Source organism: Pantherophis guttatus, chromosome 3 (genome assembly GCF_059756535.1).
Source record: "Pantherophis guttatus breed Tessera chromosome 3, ASM5975653v1, whole genome shotgun sequence".
Taxonomy (NCBI): Eukaryota; Metazoa; Chordata; class Lepidosauria; order Squamata; family Colubridae; genus Pantherophis; species Pantherophis guttatus.
Window position 1 is genome coordinate 149,894,974 of NC_142065.1, and position 21,557 is coordinate 149,916,530.

The 21,557-nt window shown below is 41.3% G+C and overlaps 1 long non-coding RNA gene across 1 annotated transcript; it reads left to right on the forward strand.

The window, feature by feature from the left end:
• The first annotated feature begins 9,991 nt into the window (after window positions 1-9,991).
• LOC148114868 (uncharacterized) lies at window positions 9,992-20,774 on the forward strand. Its single transcript, XR_015733281.1, has 4 exons — window positions 9,992-10,170; window positions 10,602-10,698; window positions 17,706-17,840; window positions 20,327-20,774. It is a non-coding gene; the product is annotated as an uncharacterized LOC148114868 (long non-coding RNA).
• Window positions 20,775-21,557: the final 783 nt, after the last annotated feature.

Consider the following 21,557-nt stretch of genomic DNA (forward strand, 5'->3'; position numbering starts at 1 on the left):
AATTCAACAGTAAAGGTTTGATAAACTGCTCCCCAGAATAGTATTTCTCTTTCATTTACCAAAACAGAATTGGGTGCAAAATCTGCCGTTTGAAAGAGCTCAAGGGCTAAAAACAGTTAAAAGGAAATGTTTTTGTTGTAATAAATTAATATAATTCTAGGTGCCCCAAAGACATCCTTTATACAACAGATTATTTAACAGATTTATTAAACAACAGAGCCTTTTTCTGTAGTTCACTCATTATATGAGTTACAATTGTTCATTCACTATGAACAATAACCAATGGGAAGGGCTCTTGAAAAGGGAATGATTTAACATTTCTATCTGGCCTTAGGCAATTGTTGCCATTTATTGGAAAATGAGAAGGTAATTACATTTTTTTAAAGGAGTGTTATTGTCTTAGAATGCAGGTTAACTTTAAATGCATAATAACAATTATTTAACTTTGAAAACTAATTGTGGCACAAAATATACATATTAAAGTCGAATTCACACTTGTACTTTACTGGCAATTGCTTCCAAAATTAAGTCAATCCCAACTGCAAGGACTTTGCATGAAAAGATCAACCAATAGTTTGAAATGGAGTATGGCAACATTTATAGATCAAAATTTACTATTGTTACTCTCCAGAATTTAAGATTTACATGAGAGTATAATTAGTCCAATGATTTGTGCCTATTCCTCCATTTTGATTGTGCCGATGATGCCTACTCTGTCATTCTCCATCTTATTTCTCTCCTTGCCACATCTGCAAATTCAGAGGAAAAAAAAGGGGTTGTCAGTGGTACTCCTACCTTCAACATCAACAGGAACTTTCAGCTCTTCCCTAATATGAAAAAAAAGCTGAAGATGATTCTCAACAACATGAAACTGCTGTTTCTACACCAGAGTCACCTGAGATGCCAGTAGTGTCTAAAGATGGGATAGCACTGCCTTATGAAAGCAGGTCTGTGATTTGGATTCCTCCTGGGCTTACAGCTACTGTGGTATGCGCAAGTGGCTTACACCTTACAGTTAGGGGGGCTTTTGCTCGCCTATCTGAAGCAGGAGAATCTCACTTTCATTGCTACACAGTTAGACGATTGCAACACACTTTAAATGTGGCTGCTTTTGAAGATCAAGTCCGAACTACCTTAATTTCATACGCCAGCAAAATAATGCATAGAATAATACAGATTGGAAGCCTACATGGAGGGGAAAAAAGATGCCAGTTGTTCAAGATGGCTTTTAAAAAGCCTGGAAAACATTATTGTGCTGCATACTTCCTAACTGAAAAAACTAAAATATAGCAAAAAGAAGTTGGTATGTGTTTCATTGATTGTAAGATGATTTTATTTTATTCTAGCATGTCAAGCTGTGGAATGTGCTTAGAAAAATGGGAATCATCTCATTGTTCTCATGAGGAACTTATATATAGATCAGAAAGCTATAATACAGACAGTGAAACAGATTGTTCCAGGTTGGTCACGGAGTGCCCACAAGGCTGTCTATCCTCCCTATATTCATTCAACCTTAATACTGAATATATAATAAGGTGTTGGAAGAAATATCCATCTGATTCAGTTCCAAGTCGAGAGAAAGGCACTGGAGACAAAATGAAGGCTGGAGGCTGATGGTTTAATGATGGTTTAATGATGAAGCAGAACCACATGGGTGGTTCTGGGCAGCTGACCACATGGAGTTGAAAGTGGGGTTGGGTGGGCTATACCTTGTCTGAGTTTTGCACTTCAGCTTCCTGTTCCTGTGCAAGAACGTGCATTCTATTGCCTGTTGTAGGGGTTATGTAGGGGTCATAGCTGGCTCTATAGGTTGTCTGAGCTCCTAGGTTTGGTTGAAGTTTGGACTGCTGAGATGATGAAATGAAGAGGCTTGTGTTCTGAAAGGATTGTTGGGCAATTCCTATTATGGCATAATGGTTTTGTCCTAATTTGGATCTTGAGTGAGGGCTAATCCTATCACTCTGCCTTTGTTCAGACTTTGCTGAAGGGAGTAATGGAAATCTGTATTTCTAAAAGCTGCCCCAGCTCAGCTGGGGCTGAGTTTCTGTCTCCCTTAATTTTTATTTATTTTTTTGCTTTTAGGGAAAATATTTTATCCTGCCTTTTTATTATTATTCCTCAAAATATTTCACTCTTCTAAGGGGCAGGGGCTTCCCACAAAGGGAATTTGGACTGGAAGAAGATGAGCATGATTTTAAAACTGGAGGAAGAAACTTCATCATACTGATGAGGCTATCCTGGTAGCTGAAAATGCAAAGAATTTGCAGGCTTTGGTAATAAAAGTCAAGGAGCACAGTGAAAAAAAATGGGATCAAAATTAAATGTAAAGAAGGCCAAAATAATGGCAACCAACTTCAAAATTGACAAATAAATATATTAAAGTGAAGTGATATATTCTGCCTTTTAGGATCAATCGTCAACAGCAGTCAAGAAGGAGGTCAGAGACAAGCATTGTAGCCATGAAAAGATACTCAAATGCTGTGATATGTCTTTACCCTCCAATATCGCAATCAAGAAGCCATGGTATTCTCCGTGGCACTCTAGGGAAGTGAAATTTGGACTTGAAGAAATGGCTCAGGAAAACTGTGGATGCTTTTGAACTTGGATGTTGGTGAAGTCTCCTGAGAATACAAACCAATAGATTATCAAAGAAATCAAACTGGAGTTCTCACTTAAGACCCAAATAATCGAGCTTAGATTGCCCTGCTTCAGACTCAGATGTTAAGACCTAGCACTCTGGAGAAGTCTCTAAAGCTGAGACAGGTGGATCACCAGCACTAAGATGGATGGGCTCAGTTCCAGTGGTGATGAGTACATCATTGAAAGACCTGAAAGACCTGATTAGGGACATGGTCTCATGGAGAAAAGCTGTGTATGTGATTGCTAAAGTTGAAATTACTTGATGGCCCATAATGAATGAATGAATGAATGAATCAATCAATCAATCGATTGATCGATCGATCGATTGATCGATGCAATAAGAATCAACCAACCTGATCTATGTATCCCAGGAGATGATGCTTGGGGTTCCCCACCACTATGAAGTAACAAGAACCAATGTTTGTGTGGTCTTATTTTTCAATCGCTGCAATTGTGTTGTAATATTTTGGTGAATATCTGACTAACCTCAGTACTATAGGCTTTCTAGAAGTGTTAAAACTGAACTGTTTTAGAAGATCTATGGATGACTAAGATACCAATGGTACATTGTTTTTATTGGTATTTTGTACTGCATTTGATTTTATGATTTTTAGCTTTATCGTGGATTCTTCAGTCTAGTATTGTATATGTTATTAACTCCCCAGAAAATCCCTTCCACCTTACTGCACTTCCAACATAGTGAAGCTGAAAATCATCCATTGCTAAACATCCTCTGAAGTGTCCAGTAAAGAAAATACTATATTGAATGAATCACAACTTAATATCATAGGGTCCATATTGAATTTCTTTAAAACACTAGCCTATTGATTTTTTTAAAAGTGGAACATTCCATCTCTTTGTTCCAGATTTATTGTTTGTGACTAATATCTTACTCATATTCTTTGCCATTTATGTATCATTTGCAATTATTCACTTTATCTTCTCTTCCAAACACAATTAGCTTGATATTTAATCAATTAATTGTCAGACCTGTAGTTCTTGTTGCATCACATAATATCTGAGGAGAAGGAGGAGGAGAAGGAGGAGGAGGAGGAGATTGCATTTTTTATATTCTGCTTTTTATAACAATTTTCCAGCACTTATAACTAAATGCAGTAAAGACATAGGATGAAGAAATAATTAATATTATAATGTACTACTATCAAGAATTACTGTATATCATAATATAAAATAAGGAGTTTCTAACAAACAAAAAGGCCTTTGACATGCAATATCACCAACTACAGTTCTACACTCAAATTACCAGGTAAGGTTTATTTTAAACAACTTCATAGTGGCTCATTTTAAATTTCAAATGATCCAATCCCAAGCCTAATTCTAACTGGAATTTATTTTAAAGTACCAAACCCAGATAAGAAAAGCTGTCAACCATAATCATGGCTATTCAAGAGTATACAAGAGAACCCAGCATTCCTCACCCAATAACTGGAACAAAAGAACACGAGCCCTTAGCAGAATTAGATATGCCCATATCTAATTGGGCAATGTGTCAACACAACAAATACAATTTGCTATCTAATATCCATGCTTAATTTAAGACAGTGACAGCATATCCAGTCAGAAACCTTGCTTGCCTGAGCACTTGGAAAGAGGTTCTAGTATTGTCCGGAGCAGAGGATGAAGGATAAACATAAAAGTTGTCATCACAGTTGTGATAAGTGAATTGGGAACATGAAATCAGTGAGTCTAGCACAAGGATTCATATAGAAAATACTAAGCGAACCAGTGCTGAACCCTGAGAAACTCTCACTGATAAAGGGAAAGATCGAGACCTAAAGCCATTCTATGAAACTGTCAGCATCTTCTGAGATAAGACTGAAGCAACTTAAGTGTCATGCCTGCAACATTAAGTTTTGGTTTGCAAAAAACCAACGGCTTTGGTGTTTTTTAGATAAATCTTTAAGTTCTATTTTAAGGGGTTCTGGGAGGGATTGTGGGAATGGATCTGGGGGGATCCATAAATCCACTGAAAGGGGTAATGGGTCTGATTATCACAGTGGGGAGGATGGGGACAGAAATCTGACAAGGATGCAGGGGGATGAAGCGATGGGCATTAGTATAGTAAGTGGGAGGGGCAGATATGACGGCTGCAGGGGGCCATATTATATTTCGGGAGTGCGCACTCGATGTTTACGAGTGATTACGCACTCCGATCCCCAAAGCATTGCTCGTTTCCCAGGTTGTTCAGAGTCTCAGACCCTGGGTCTACGGCTGATGTTATGTAATGCCAGGTCAGTGGTAAATAAAGCCCCCCTCATTCATGATCTTATTTCAGAGGGGGGTGCTGACCTGGCAGGGATTACGGAGACCTGGTTAGGCCAGGAGGGAGGAGTTCCCCTTGTAGAAATGTTTCCATGCATTCCATCAGCCAAGGACTCAGGGAAGGGGTGGAGGAGTGGCAGCAATCATTAGAGAAAGTCTTTGCCCGAGGGAGGCCACTGTTCCTCAGATAGCCGGATGTGAGTCCCTCCTTGTGAAGTGGGGTCGGGGGATTCAGATGGGCCTACTGATTGCATACCTGGCTCCCTGCCACATAACAGCGGTCCTGCCTGAGCTGCTCGACATTATAGCCGGGGTGGCGGTGGAAACCCCCAGACTTATTGTTACGGGGGATTTTAACCTGCCATCTGCTGGTGAGATGTCGGAGACGGCTCGGGAGTTCATGGCTTCCATGAAGGACATGGACCTGACCCAGGTAGTTAAAGGCCCCACCCACTTGGGGAATCACACTCTGGACTTTATTTTTGTCTCTGATCAGTGGCTGAATGATCTAAGAATAGGGGATATAGACATCAAGCCCTTGTCATGGTCTGATCATTCTCTCCTTCACATGGACTTTCAAGTCACTTCCACCCACCTCAGGGAGACAGAACCAACCAAATGGTTCTGTCCCAGGCGCCTGATGGACCCCGAAAGGTTCCTGATGGAGCTTGGGCCATTTCCTGAGACTCTGGCTCACGACTCGACTGAGGACCTGGTGGTCGCCTGGGATAGGGCGGCTACTGGGGCCTTGGACCATGTCGTGCCTTTGCGGCCTCTGACCCAATGCTGATCTCATCTAGCTCCTTGGTTTTCCAAGGAGCTGAGAGAGATGAAGTGTCGGAAAAGACGCCTGGAGAGCAATTGGAGGACAAGCTGATCTGAATCTGACCGAACACAGGTGAGATCTTATATTAAGACCTACCAGTGGTGATAAGAGCGGCGAAGTCTAGCTACTACTCCACTCTTATTGCATCTGCAGAGAACCGCCCAGCCGCGCTGTTTAGGGTGACCCACTCCCTACTTCAGGTGGGGGTACGGGAAGATCCCTTACAGGGTCGAGCTGAGGATTTTGTACAATTCCTGCATGATAAAGTCGCTCAGATTCGGGAAGGCCTGGACTCCGATTGGGTAGATCCAGGGGAGGAGACGGGGGTATGTCTTGAGAGCGTTATCTGGGAAGAGTTTGACTCTGTGGCTCCTGAGGACGTGGACAGGATTCTGGGCAAGCTTAACGCTGCCACATGTTTATTGGACCCGTGTCCCTCCTGGCTGGTACTGGCCTCCCGGGAGGTTACACGAGGCTGGCTCCAGGGGATTATAAATGCTTCTCTGAGTGACGGTGTCTTTCCCGCTGCCTTGAAAGAGGTGGTTGTGAAGCCCCTCCTCAAGAAGCCTTCCCTGGACCCGGCTATATTATCAAATTATCGTCCAGTCCTCAATCTTCGCTTTGTTGCGAAGGTTGTTGAGAGTGTGGTGGTGCGACAACTACCCCGATACCTGGATGAAGTTGTCTATCTGGATCCGTTCCAGTCAGGTCATGATACAGCACAGAAACAGCATTGGTCGCGTTGGTTGATGATCTCTGGAGGGCTCGGAACAGAGGTTGCTCCTCTATCCTGGTCCTATTAGATCTCTCAGCGGCTTTCGATACATCAACCATGGTATCTTACTGCACTGGCTGCAGGGGTTAAGAATAGGGGGCACCGTGCTTCGGTGGTTCTCCTCCTTCCTCTCTGACCGTTTGCAGTTTGTGTTGGCAGGGGGGCAGAGGTCAACCTCGAGGCACCTTATTTGTGGGGTGCCGCAAGGGTCAGTCCTCTCACCCCTTCTGTTAAACATTTATGTAAAACCGCTGGGCGAGATCATCCGTGGTTTCGGGCTGAGTGTTCATCAGTATGCTGATGACACACAGCTATACATCTCCACCCCAGACCACCCCAATGATGCCCTTGCTGTGATGTCCCGTTGCCTGGAGGCCGTGCGGATCTGGATGGGGAGAAACGCGCTCAGACTCAACCCCTCCAAGACCAAGTGGCTGTGGCTTCCGGCGTCCCGGTATAGTCAGCTGACAATAGGGGATGAGATCTTGCTCCCCACAGAGAGGGCCCGCAACTTGGGTGTCCTCCTGGATTCACGGCTATCTTTAGAAGATCATTTGACGGCCGTGGCCAGGGGTGCCTTTTATCAGGTTCGCCTGATCCGCCAGTTGTGTCCCTTTCTGGATTGGGATGCCTTGTGCACGGTCACTCATGCCCTAGTCACCTCCCGTATGGACTACTGTAATGCTCTCTACATGGGGCTCCCCTTGAAAAGCACCTGGAGGCTCCAACTGGTCCAGAATGTAGCCGCGCGGGTGATTATGGGCGCAGCTCATTGCGCCCATGTAACACCTCTCCTACGCGAGCTGCACTGCCTTCCGGTGGTCTTCCAGGTGCAATTCAAGGTGTTAGTTATCACCTTTAAAGCGCTCCATGGCTTAGGACCTGGGTACCTACGAGACCGTCTTTTGCCCCCAATAGCCTCCCACCGACCAGTTCGTTCTCACAGGGAGGGACTACTCAGGGTACCGTCAGTCAAATTATGCCGACTGGCGACTCCCAGGGGGAGGGCCTTCTCTGTGAGGGCTCCAACCCTTTGGAATGAACTGCCCCCTGAGATACGAAATATCCCTGATCTCCGTGCTTTCCGCCGTGCCCTCAAATCCCTGATGTTCCAACAGGCGGGGCTAAACATATGAACATGTGAATGTTTTTAAAATGTTATCTAATTTTAGGTTCTATTTAATTGGGCCAAACTATGTTATAATAATAATTTTAATTAGCAATTTTATGATGTTTGTGTATCTATATTTTTCTTGACTGTACACCACCTTGAGTCCTACGGGAGAAAGGCGGTATAGAAATATAATAAATAAATAAATAAATAAATAAATAAATAAATAAATAAACAAATAAACAAATAAACAAATAAATAAATAAACAAATAAACAAACAAATAAACACCATGGGAATTCTACTGTGATAGTAATATTAGATGGTCCAGATACTAAATGTGGGAAATATCACGAATGCTAATAGATGTTAGTGACAACCACGGGTGGTATTCAGCAGGTTCAGACAGGTTCTGGAGAACCAGTAGCGGAAATTTTGAGTAGTTCGGAGAACCAGCAATATACCACCTCTGGCTGGCCCCAGAGTGGGGTGAGAATGGAGATTTTGCAATATCTTTCCCCCAGGAGTGGGGAGGGAATGGGGATTTTGCATTATCCTTCCCCTGGAGTGGAGCGGGAATGGAGATTTTGTAGTATCCTTCCCCTGCCACGCCCACCAAGCCACACCACGCCCACCAAGCCATGCCAACAGAACCGATAGTAAAAAAAAAATTGAATTCCACCACTGGTGACAATCCCAAACCCTTAATGATATGAGCCACTGAGAACAGGTTCTCAGATTAAAAGATTATTGGGAAAAGGATGAAGCACGGTCTGATAATGAATTTCAGGTGACATCATTTGAGTTTGTAGCCCTATCTTCATGCAAAACTGCACATGCATTGTGCTCCCCATAACACACTTCTAATATTACGACATTCCTTAAACCTTTACCCTGAACTGTATTATATAACCAACTTTGTCCTCCTGTCTGCTCAATGAACCATTCAAGTGAGCCATTCCCGCAGCATTCCATTTATTCTCACAAACGCTTTACTTATATCCTCCGCACTCAGGAATGTGTGCGTCATTTGAAATCAGCAAAGTAGAACACATCTTTCTTGCAAAACCCTTTCTCCATCTCCCCCATTAAATCTGCAGGTTATTAAGCACTAACTCCAGATAAGGGCTCCATTAATGGTAAAGGAAATCCATTCCGTTACTCCAAAAAATGCATTCAGCATGAGGGACTATTGGCAATGTGAGTCCAGAGGACCCATTTAAAGTGCTTCTGTTTCAAACACTGCTGTTAGTCATATTAAAAGAATATTGGTGAAATTTATGGCTGTGCTTTTCATTGTTAATCTGAAAATAAAATGCTGGACATTGTGAAGCAATTATTTTTTTTAAAAAAAAAAATGTTTCGGGATTTTCCCTCCCTGGATGGAATCATCTAAGAGGACTTCCGTGGTCAGCTTGAATTCATCACAGGGGTTGGTGCTTCTTGCTGTTAATTTTTAACAGTAGAGCTATCTATGGGTGGTCGCCTGTGGTCTTCCCTTAGCTACCACAAAGATTTCCTTTCACGAAAATAGAACGTACTCTTGGAAACCAGCTGACATAAACTAAATTGAATTTGACCCCATAGGAAGAGCCTAATAAATAAGGGAACTGGCTCAACACAATTCTCTAACCTATTTAGCTGCAGTGGTTTTCTAAACCCAACATTCGACATTTTCAAAGGTAAAGCAGGACATGCTTTGAGTGACTTCCTTTACAATAATAGGACCAGTTAGGCAAGGAACTCTTTGGTTTGGAAGCTAGTACCTAATTGCTTGGAAAAGAACTTTATATTTGCTGCTCAGTTTTGGCTTCCCTGTACTGAGAGAAAGAGAAGAAGGGGAGAAGGTTCTATTTGGATTTGTTTCAATTGTGCATCAAGAGGAACATCTAAAAAAAAGAAAAACAACAACCCCAAAGGCAGATCTCTGTGTGGAGATTTAAATCTGCATGAAATATAGCAGTAAAAAGCAAAATAGTGGCCAGAAGAGGAGAGAAATGCTACTGAGGGTGGTTTCCGTGGATTAAGATCTCTTTTATGGCCATTTGACCCAAGAGGCCCCTTGATCTAACCTTGATCTTATCCAAATAGTTATGACGTGAGTTTACACGCTTTCAGCTTCTGTTTTTTCTCTCACAGGGAGCTACATTTAGACAAATGGTTTCAACAGTATTCCCTTGCTCTTCATCCGCCTTGGAATTTGCCATCTCCTTCTTGGCCTTAGGCAGGAGGGGTGTGGGGAAGAGAAGAGCTAGTTATTAAATTACTGTCACTAATATTTAATTGGTTGAGGGTTGTTTTTTTTTTAAACTGTCACACATGACAGAACAAACCAGATGTTTCCTCTGCAACAGAAAGCTTAAAGCCATGTTGCTAATAAAATCAAGGAAGGACCAGTGGTGGGTTACTACCGGTTCGCTCCCATTCAGGTGAACCGGTAGGGGCAGTGGTGGGAGGCTTCGCCCACCCACCTGGACATCATCACAGATGGTCTGCACATGCGCAGAAGGTTCATGAGAGCGAACCGGTACCAAAGGTAAGTGGAATTCATCCCTGGGAAGCACATGCTACAAACCTCCACCCTCGAAGAAGATGGCCTGATTTATAGATTGGGAGTTGTGTTGTTGTCCTCGTTGCTTTAAGCACCAAGCTAATGGTAGTTGACTCTGCCTTTTTTTATGATAGCTCAGCAAAGTTCAGATAGAAAAAGTGACTATGGAAGAGAATTGACGTACCATAATGTTATTTGTAAAAATAATGGGGTAATTGATACTGTGAAAGCATGAGAGACCTTTCCCTTAGCATTACTGTGATCATATAAGGCATTTTCAGGACTGATGGCCAGCATTTTTCCATAGTGTATGTTTGGGGTGGATAGGAATGTTTATTTTGGGATTACATCAGAATAAGTTTCAAAGAACTTAATGGACTTAATTCTTAGTATCCTTGTCTTGCCTTGTGCTGCAGAAGAATCCTCAAAAAGGAATCATGTTGAAAATGTTGCATTCCTGTCTGAGAACATTGGACATGCTGTTGCATTAAATTACATTCCCATGCTGTGGTGGTATGTCATACACATTTCTATATATAATTTTAGTTTATTTTATATTAATTTTGATATTTGCTTCTTCTTGCATGCTGTCAAGATATGGTTACTTGATGGATGATAAAGAAATATTTTAAGAAAATAAAGTCCTAAGTCAGCCTGCCAAATTGCTGCAGTATTCATAACATAGCAGACAACCTTTAAAAGATTTCATCAATTGCCTCTAAGCCTGAAGATCGCTGAATGGATCTTATGGGCAGTGGGAGTGTATGTGTCAGATACTTCCATGAATGTCAAACCGTTTCTAAAAAGATGGTTCCAAAAAATATGTCTGAAGATGAAAGATTAAAAGCTAGGAATTAGGCAAAGTTTTTTCCAAGAGATTAATGCAAGAAAAGCACACACACACACATATTTATTTTTGCCAATGCTAATCACATTTCTTGCTTAAAGTTTGGTTCTCTCTTCTGTTTAGCATATAATCAAACTTTGTGAGGCTCTGCAAAGCATTCAAAATAGGTGTTTTGTTGCAATGCATGCTCGCTCGCATGGACAAATCACCTCTCTTGAAAAGCTCCCTTTTTTGCTCTGAGTATCTGTGCCTGTGGATGCGCAGTTCCCAATTCTACTTAAACCACCAGCAAAGCAAATTGGGGGTGCTGAATCCACCCGTAGATGCAGCCATGTCACAACTTTAGTTTTATTCCTTTTCTTTCTTGTCTTTGCTTGTAACTTTTTCTTTCTTCTCATTTCTTTCATTTCTATCTCTTTCTTTCTTTAGATTTGTCTTTTATTCTATGTCAAATCCTTAATAAATATAAATATATATATATATTAAAAAAAACAACAGAAGAGCCAGGAGCAGCTTTTACAAGCTTTGTAGAAGACACAGCAGTTCATCTTTTAAAAATGTTTTGCACAGCCTTCCAGTTTGCAGCCTCTTTGTATGTTACTATATTTACTAGTTGTTTCTTCTTCTCCTCTTTCCTTTTCATAGCTGTCACATAAATTTAAGAATTGATAGCAGTGATGTCAAGATATTGTAGTTAAGCTATGTTTCCTGTTTCTATTAATTGAAAAATAGAGTTACTTTTCCCCCAGTGTAGTTGACCAGAAATGCCATATTCTCTCCTTACTCCACCCCCTTGCAACTCCTTAAACAGACTAGGTCAATTCCGTGTTTTTCATATTATCTCCCCGTTCTTTCTCTCTCTCTCTCTCTCTCTTTGTCCTATCACACCCTCAAATCTCTTGCTCCTTTCCTCCCCACCTTTCTGTTTCCTAGGACAAGCAGAAAATGAGATTTTATAGGCTTCCCACTGTTATTGCTCTTCTGAGATTAGTGGAATTGGATCCCCTCCCCTTAAGACACAGATCAAAAAGAGAGAAAGCACCAGCTGAGTAAAGGCAGAAAGCAAGAATTAGGATGCGGAGTTTAAAAAGAAATGAGAGGGAACACCATGTGATAGAATAGAGATCATTTTGGGCCTATTTAGCTCTTGATATTTTAGCATCCCTTTGCAAAAAAATTTAATATTCATTACTCAATCAGTACACCAGCCTTGAGTACACAGATGAAATTTTTTTAATGGGCTTTAAAAAGTTAAATTAATTAAAAATTAAACGCATAGGCTAGTACTGGGCTTCTTTGCTCTAAGCTATTCTCTGCTGCCTACAAGAAAAGGGTTTGTGAGACACTTTCATCTCCCCCATCTTGGCAGCTTCCTAATGTGTTGGGCTCAATATTCCTAACCAACATTGCCACCAAACACTTGAAAATTCGTTTGAGACTAGGAGCTGATTCTGATGTATCTTGTCTTTCCACAATAATGATACTTCATCCCATTTCTGGACATGCTCAAATCTTACAACTTCATATCCAGATTACTCTTCCCTTGTATAACAAAGCAATGACTTAACTCATCCTGCCATATATTAGCTCAACCCAACCGAAGGAAATAGATAGGCATTTGACCTTGAAGTATTAGATAGCAACAAACCCAGCCCTAAATAAGCTCCTTAGGGTGATGAACAATACTGTATCCTTTTCTCATTCCAGGTTAAGTAGTTTATCATCCAGCAATTGAAATGTATTTCAGCACTGGCACAGAAGCAAGAGCTTTAATTGTACCTGAGGGAGGCAGATTAGTTAAGTCCTTGGACTCGGCTTTCCACACCCAGCTCCTGTCATTTGAGGTTGCCGTTAGTTGCCCCTCGCTAGACAGAGGCAGCTCTGTAGGTGCATGTCTGACTTTAACCACCTGTGAAGGCCTAATTTTGTCCCTACTTGTTTGCTTTCTTCTCATCAACTTTTTTCCATAATGGAAAGATTGATTAACAGGTCCTAAGAGTGTACATCTTACACAATGTATTGCACATAGATCTCTGGTCTCCTTGGTTAATAGATACATGAGGGACTTTGACAGCATCTTCCCGTACCCCCTTTCTCCCCGCCCCCCCATATCTTCCCATACTCCTATAGTGGTAGTTTGGGTAGATGGGAATTCTGGGTGGTAGTAGTCCACCCAGAATGCCCATCCTGGCATTTGTAGTCTGTCACAAACACCAATTTATCTGGAGCCAGGCTATAATGATGTTTGCCACTCACCATTGTTTACCCATCCCAGATTGATGATAACGATTACATGCCATTGAGTTGTTGTCAACTCTTAGCAACCACATGATAGTTTTTCTCCATGATTACCTGTCCCTAATCTGGCCCTTCAGATCTTACCTTGGTTTTTTTTTTCTTGACAAATGATTCATTTCTAAACGATGACTGGACTGCAGCCAACCACCATTTTTTCTAAGAATACAGATGTGGCTTAGGTGAATGGCAGAGGCACTCTTGAAAATGCTAGAGATTGGCTTTGAAGTGTTTTGGCTTCCACTTTAATTTGTTTAACATGAAAAAAAATCTAATCCTTCTTTTAAAAAGTCAAGTATAGTAAAATCCTTGGTAGACGTCAAGAGAAGTACCAGAGTCACATTGGTACACCAGTTCAATGTTAAAGAACCCGAAGCTGTAACATTTCTATGCAACAACAACTCCACGCACATATTTGGACTTACATTATACTTAGACACATAAATGTCTCCTACATATATATAAACACATATATACATACATGCACATTGAAATGTTAATGTTACACAGAGGTAGGGATAAAAATATTCCATCCCGGTGGAATCTGCCACTGAAAACTGACTATTTCTCATAATAATTCTGAAAGAAACTGATTATTTCTTTCAGAATAAGCCTGGCTCTGTAGTTTATCTACCCTATCGTTCCCCTCATGTTACCACTAACTTTCAGAAAGGAAAGACTGGAGTTTTGCACCCCTCCTGCTCTTGACTTTTTACTTGAAAATGTGATATCTATACTATCCAGGCTTTCTGTAGATACCCTTGGGCAGAAACTAAAAATATAGCTGTGTATTGTCAACATTATGAAAGTGGATTCAGTGCTGATTACACTGAAAATTCTGGCAGATCACTGGATGTTCTTTTCCAAGGAAGGAATTAGCAACAGTACAGCACGCAGTGCATTTCGTTCATCCTGAGACGTCCATGGAAGTTAGCCCAAGGGCTTTTTTTCTTGGCATTCCACTGTCCAACTATGTTCCGTATGACTTCTAAAAGAGGGCCAACCTTTAATGTGCAAAACTCATTTTAAAAACTCATTTATGGTACAAGAAGTGTGAGTTCCTTCCTGACCTAGCCAAACCTTTATGGATCTCTTCGGACCATTTGTATTCTCCTCCTTATCATGTTGCAGAAAAACTAATGGTGCTTTTAAAAGCCGTGCTCAAATTATTCGGATCTATTTCAATCTGGTTTCTGTGTTGGTTTGGAGTAAAAAATAGACTTGATTCTCCAGATGTTTAGCATAAAGTTAGATAGGGGAAGTATTGATCAAGATAAGCAACCTTCTTCCTGTGAAGCTCTTTCGTTTTCTGTTTTCTTTTCTTTTTACATCCTCCAGAGTCTCCTTAGGTTTCTTCCGATTTTCAGGTGTGAAAAGTGCAATGCAAATCTAAAATGGGCTTAATACAATAGCCTCCCTTTAAGCAAGGAAAAAAACCCACCAGAAATTCCTGAGTCCATTCTTTGTTCAAAATATCAAGTGCGGAGTTGTTCACCCCTCTCATAGGTTTTAGTAGATATGAGTGCCATTAATTGTTGATATTTGTCTGGACTGCCCAGGTAGAATGGATCTCAGGGGCACAGGTTGTGTGTCTTTGTGGGGGGGTGGGGTTCTACAATCAGCTTGGAAGAGTAGGGTTGGGTAATTTTACTTCAAGGCTTTATTTCTAAGGGACCTTAAGGATTCATCTTTTCCTCTGCTTTTAAGACATTTAGAAATTTGGGATATTGTGTCGTCCTGATGTAGACCCCTAACTCTTATGTCTCTATCTTAACCACACATGTATAGTTTGTATGCCACCCCTTTGAATGACTATAGAAGACTTTCAGTACAACGAAATGAATATGCAACATAAAAGCATAAATATAACCCATTGCAAACAAATACAATCCCATCCATCATTATTACCCCACTGATTTACTAATTCTGCTAAGCTTAGCATCCTTCCTCCCCAAAGACTCCCAGGAAAAGCACTGTTTTTCCTGCTGTTTCTAGGGACATTGCAGAAATCTTAATGCAGTGAACAGAGATATTGGGGTATATGAGGCTGAACAATTTGAAACTTAATCTTGATAAGTTGGAGAGACAATGGCTGGGAAACCAGGATGATTTGGCTTGAGAAATATAACCAGTTCTGGGTGATATTGCAGTTCCCTTAATCATGGATCCCATTTTCTGGTTTGGAATTTCTGCTGAATGTGACCTGATTTGTTGTGTTACTAGTCAGGAATGCCTTTTATCTGCTCTGTGTAGTATGTTAGCTGTGATTCTACATAGAAAAAGCAGACTTTGTCATGGTTTCCTGTACTCCAATCACATCTCTTGGCTGTAAGGCACTTCAGGATCTTTTGAAGACGGTCCAGAAATTTCAGCCACAATACATTGGTTGTTGCTAGTAGATGAGGAAGGCGATTATAACATGCACTATTCATTTTCTACTATGTATGCTAGTTATTGTGTGCATCTGGTTTAAATGGACAGTCTTCTTCTGCTTCTTCTTCTTCTTGTGCCATATCTGTCATCGGACACTGGCGATCATGTTGGCGATCCTATTTTTAACAACAACCACACGAAAAAGTCTTAAATCTTATATAAACTTAAATAGACTGGAATCTGATTATTCAACTGCTCGCATCCATAACAATTTGTTTGGGTATTTGTGTGAAAGTCCTTTCATGAACCTATCTAGGAGATCAGCTTTGAGGTAGCCATATGAGGCAGGGCATTTTCAGCTGTGAATGAACTCTGGGTTTTCCTGCTTCCTTTTTTCTTTTTGTCTGAGAAGCACATATAGAATACTACACTTCTCAGTACTTCTGGGCTTGTCAAAGGGTGGTTTGTGTGTAAGTACTTAGTTCACACATGCATATATAAATGGGGAAAGCAAAATTAGAAGAACGTATTTTTAAAGCAATTCATTTTTAATACATCCATCCATACAATTATGGATTATAATCTCTCTCTCCCCCTCTCCCTCTCCCTCCCTCCCCACCCCTCTCCCTGCTCATTTTTCAAAGTATGACTTCTACAAGTGTGTTACATTTATTTATTAATTTATAAAATTTATAGGCCGCCCATCTCAAGGTAACTCTGTGTGGCTTACAATAATAAAAAATAAAATTATATAAATTAAAAGCATAAATAAGTTGATACAAAATCCAAAACCTATGGCCCAGGGATGGGTTCTACTTACCTTTACTACCGGTTCGCAACAGGATCGCGCGTGTGAGCCTATGACGACATCCGGGGCAGTGGGCGGAGCCTCCCACCGGTTTTACTACTGGTTCTTGCGAACTGGTCCGAACCAGGGGCAACCCACCATTGCTATGGCCCAATTAAAAGATGGGAAGGGCAGGAGCAGGATGGGGGTGGAGGTGGGGGTGGGATCTGCAGTTAATCAATCAACCACCTCCACTGTGACACTCTCCTACTGAAGCAACAAACTAACTAGCAGAGGCAGACTGTTTAGGCTCTTCCTAAACAGGAACAGGAGATTTGGGGCCAACCTCACACCAGGGGAGGGGGCCCAAGATGTTTCACAGGGCAGGTGCCCTGGCAGAGAAGGCCCTTCACCTGGATTGGAATAGCCAGGCTGATGGGGCCTGCAGCAATGCCTCCTCTGCCAGCACGGGTAGGGTGGGCCAATCCCAGTGGGATGAGATGGTCCCTCAAGTATCTCCCTCACACTTCTCAAGAGAGAAAAAAAAATCTCCCTGATCTACCTGTGAGAGATGTTAATGAAGACCCTCACCTCACAGTCACCTTAGCTTAGAACCAGGTTTTGAAATATGGCCAACTATCTGCCAAAATCTGCCTTTTCCTTTAAGGAAAGTGATTGTGATCCCCCCTCCTCAGCAAGTGTTGCCAGGGGAATCTCCCAATTGCTTTCCTTAAGCTTCCTCACCCTAAATCTGTGAGGACAAGGCCAGTCGCTGACCTCGTTATTAAAGCAGAATGTGGATGAATGTTAAAAGCCGCATGCCAGTATCTTTTATGCAGCTTCATGGAGAAAAGTACATTAAAGCAGCAATGAGAAAGAATTCTAAAGCTCCCTCCAGTTTCCTTTGCCAACAAGGATAGCACATCCTTCCAGGACCTGTGACCTGGAATATATGTTCAGTTTTTATCTAACAAACATGGCTTTCGACTGTATCTACTTCTCAAACTGGAAGTGAGCATTTTTAATTAGTCACATCCAGTTTACTTTACTGAACGGCCCCCTATGTGAGGCCTAGGTGTGTGAATTGTGTCGTTCTGATATTTCTTTGGCCTCCATTGTGTCAGTTTAAAGGTTGTTGAAAAACCACAGGACCTAAAAAAAAATTGGGACAAGGACACTTTGAAAAGGGCATGCTCCCATATTAATTTCTCTGTCCAGGGCAGTCATCCTCAGAAGCTTGGTGTCAAATATGCCATCAGCAAAGGCGCAGCTGGAGATATTGGCTGGAGATGCCACCAAGGAAGGATGGCAACTGTTCTTTCAACACATCTGGAAAGCACCAGGTTGACAAAGGTTGCTTTAATTTTATCAATAGCTAGCTGGCCTTTTGTGTGTCAATCCTTTCTCTTTTTCTTTTTTAATCTCCCTTTTTCAGCTAATCCTTCCTATAGAGGTCTTCTCAATCCACCTTCCCTCCCCTTTTCACCCTCTCAATTCAGACTTACTTCCCAGTGTGCTTTTGTTCCCATTTCCCGTTCTTCTTTAGGCAAGGCTTTCATTATTTACTGCCTCCTTCAAGATGACTGATGCTGCAGTTGTCGGTTAGATGGTAACATGTCTGTCATGATTATTTCTAAAGCTTTTGGAAAGAAGGAATGTGCCCTAGGATATCCATCCAGCTCATCGTCTTCCCAAGAAATGCTACGATGTCATTTCATGTGCATGAGTCTCAGTTTGCAAACTGGGACCCAAGAGGTTGAGTTGAAGAACTCCCTATCAAGCCATCCATTTGTTGCTTTGGGGATTTGGGACTGGATAATTGTTAACAGCAAGATCAAGTAGTGACTTGAAGATGCCCCAGAGCTATTGCACATTTTTCATCAAATGACCATTGTGACTCAGGAGATAACAGCAAGTGCTGCAATGAAGCATTCTAGACAGATGTTTAATCCCAAACTTTGATGGGAACTGTGTTATAGCCAAAGCCAAATGAGTTGAATTTTATAAGGCTCACAAAGTTAATAATGATAATTATGGGGGGAGTTAGTATTTGATTTTTTTAAAAAAATCACATAAAGCTTTTTTAAAGAACATAGAAACAATAATTGGTACATGTTAGCCATCAACAGACATACTCATCATGCTTGCCACTTTGTGAAGACTGACTCCAGACAATAGCATGTATTTTTTTTTAAATAAAAGGAGCTTATTATAATATAGTCAATTAATAGTGACTTAGCACCCTAAACACAGGTGCTAATGGTACTCTAGTCATCAAGAGTGGAATCTCTGAGACTGGATGATTCAGAATAAGCTACTGGTTGAAGAGCAAGTAGGATTAAGGCCAGAGGTTACCTATACTCAATCTATATTCAATCTTAGCCACTATTTAGTCCTATAGTATTTGTTGGGAAAATATGTTAATATCCCATAGAATTTAAAGGTGAAGTTTGATTTGTTTCCAAAACACAAATTTTGTTACAAGTAGTCCTTGACATATGACCACAATTGAGCCCAAAATTTCTGTTGTTAAGTGAGTTTTGCCCCATTCTAGACCTTCTTGCCACAGTTGTTAAGTAAATCACTGCAGTTATTAAGTTAATAGCCCGGTTGTTAAGTGAATCTGGTTTCACCATTGAATTGCTTTTCAGAAGGTTGCAAAAGGTGATCCCATGACCTTGGGACACAGCAATGGTCATAAATATGCTAAATATCTGAATATTGATCATATTATCATACAGCTGCTACAAAGATTGTAACTGTGAAAAACGGCCATAAATCACTTCTTTCAGTTCCATTGTAACTTTGAATGGTCACTGAATGAACTGTTGTAAATCAAGGACTACCTTTAATTGTTAATTAGAAAATTGTGGCTTCAGTGCAATTCAGATACCCTCCAGGTTGTTTCTATACACTAAAGCTTACTTAAAAGGGAATGAAACAAGGATATTCACTTCATCACTTTCTTTTTAATGTTTATAAAAGTGTCATTCACAGCTTGGGCCTATAGGACTACTAATGCAAGAATATACTTTGCAAGGACTGGAGAATGTAATTATGTGCTCATGGTTATTCATATATTCGGAAATAGAGTGATCGGCTTTTTCTTATGTAACTTCCCAATTTACCTCTATGAAGATCTCAGATTCATTGAAGCAGTTCAAGTAAAAGAAATTTGAAAGCTCCTTTCGGCCTGCCCAAGAATGTACCCAATTTTTCTCTTATGTTTAAGAGTCAGGTTTTGCTTTTATAGGTTCCCATAGGCATCTCTTAGATGTTGGGCTAAATTGATTTTTGCAGAAGGCTCTTTGGCCACTCTGATCCTTCTGGATGGTTAGATTCAGCTTGGAAAAAAGGCATCACACTCAGCTTTAAACAACATGGCCTCGAGGTTCAATATCTGATTTCATGAGGTCCTAAGGGAGCCAATCTGGAATTGAAAGATAGTGAAACATCACATTTTCTATACTGATTGTCACAGTGATCAGATTAGTCTCCCTCTTTGTTTGGTCCCAAACCTTAAATAAAATAATAATACAATTATTATAATTATGTTATTGCACCATGTGTAGATGGTCATCACAACATACAACTCCAATAGGCTTTTCAATGTCGTTAGTGATGTGTCCCCATTTCCCTCTTTGTCAGGAGATATTTCAAATGATATGTTTGTCTTTATAAATCTCCCTCTGGTCTGACTTCTGTTTTATCTGCTGGAAAGAGGCCAGAGCTCAATGAGAGAGGATGTACTTTTCAAGCAAAAGCACTCAAGGATAAAAAACAAAAAGAATTTATTTTAACATCCCATTATCTCAAACACTATGTTTTTTTTTTTATAGGAACTCATCAACCTATTCTACTACCAAGCAGTTGATGAAATGGTCTAGATGCCAAACTCAGAGCAATGAACCTGCATTGAAATTGCTGCTCCAATGTGTACCAAGTTCATCTGAGAGTCTTGTACAAGGTCCCATGGGATCGTCTTAGAGATGATGACAAGTATATTTCTTCAGTTAAGAAGGAGACAATTAACGTTTCTCTTCCTGATCTCCTACGATTTATAGCTTGTTTCTGCTTTCTGATGTATTGAACAGACAGACAAACAGACACACACACACACACACACACACATACACACAGAGAGACACACTCACGCACACACAAAACCACCCCAAAATGTTATTCGCCAACATCAACAAAAAATACTCTTGAGTCTGAATCTTTTTGTGGTGTAATCTGACACCATCATCTATATAAATAAAAATGTAAATGTCCGTTTGTACATAACCGCATATCTCCGAAAGTTCTTCACCGATTACTTTCAAATTTTGACACAACATTGCATTCGACTACGGGCGTGTTGTTATATACCTATATTATATACATGTCACACCTGTGACAGGTAATAATATGAAAAACATTGGAAAACATTGAAAGACATTGACAAACATTGAAAAACATTGAAAAACAGCGCCATCTGCTGGACGTAAAACCAGCATGGCAGCCTCCCAGCCCTGATTATGCTCAACATATTTCTTCTCCTTATATTTAGACTCTCCATATTGCTTCCAAGAAACTGCGCATATGGAAGGCAGAGACGCCCGAGGGCCATATCCTGCCACCAGGCTCGTCAGGTAGGCAGCTGGCTCCCTGCCAGGAAGCCCTCGCAGCCGGCGTTTCTAGGGCTGGGCAGGGCCCGCCCAAGCCTGGCTCTGACCTCCCCTTCCCCCGGCCACCCCACAAACTAGCCTCACCCGCCGCTGCTGCCCATCCCCCTCGCCAGCCGCTCTCGGGACTCCCTCCAAAGAACACCTGGCAACGAGGCTGCCTGGGTCCGCCGAGCGGGAACCCTCCATCCCTCGCCTGGCCTGAATCATGCCTGGCCCAGTGCTACCACGGGCCCCGAGGTCAGAAAGACCAGCTGCTAACCGGCGCTATGTGAATCTGGTCGGTGAGCGGGAGATGGAGGCAACTGGAGCCTCGGGGTCGCCTTTGACCAGTGCTGCCTTTGATTCCCAGGTGGGCACTTTGGCAGTTCATGGAGCCTACACAAAAATTTCGGCCTCTGGC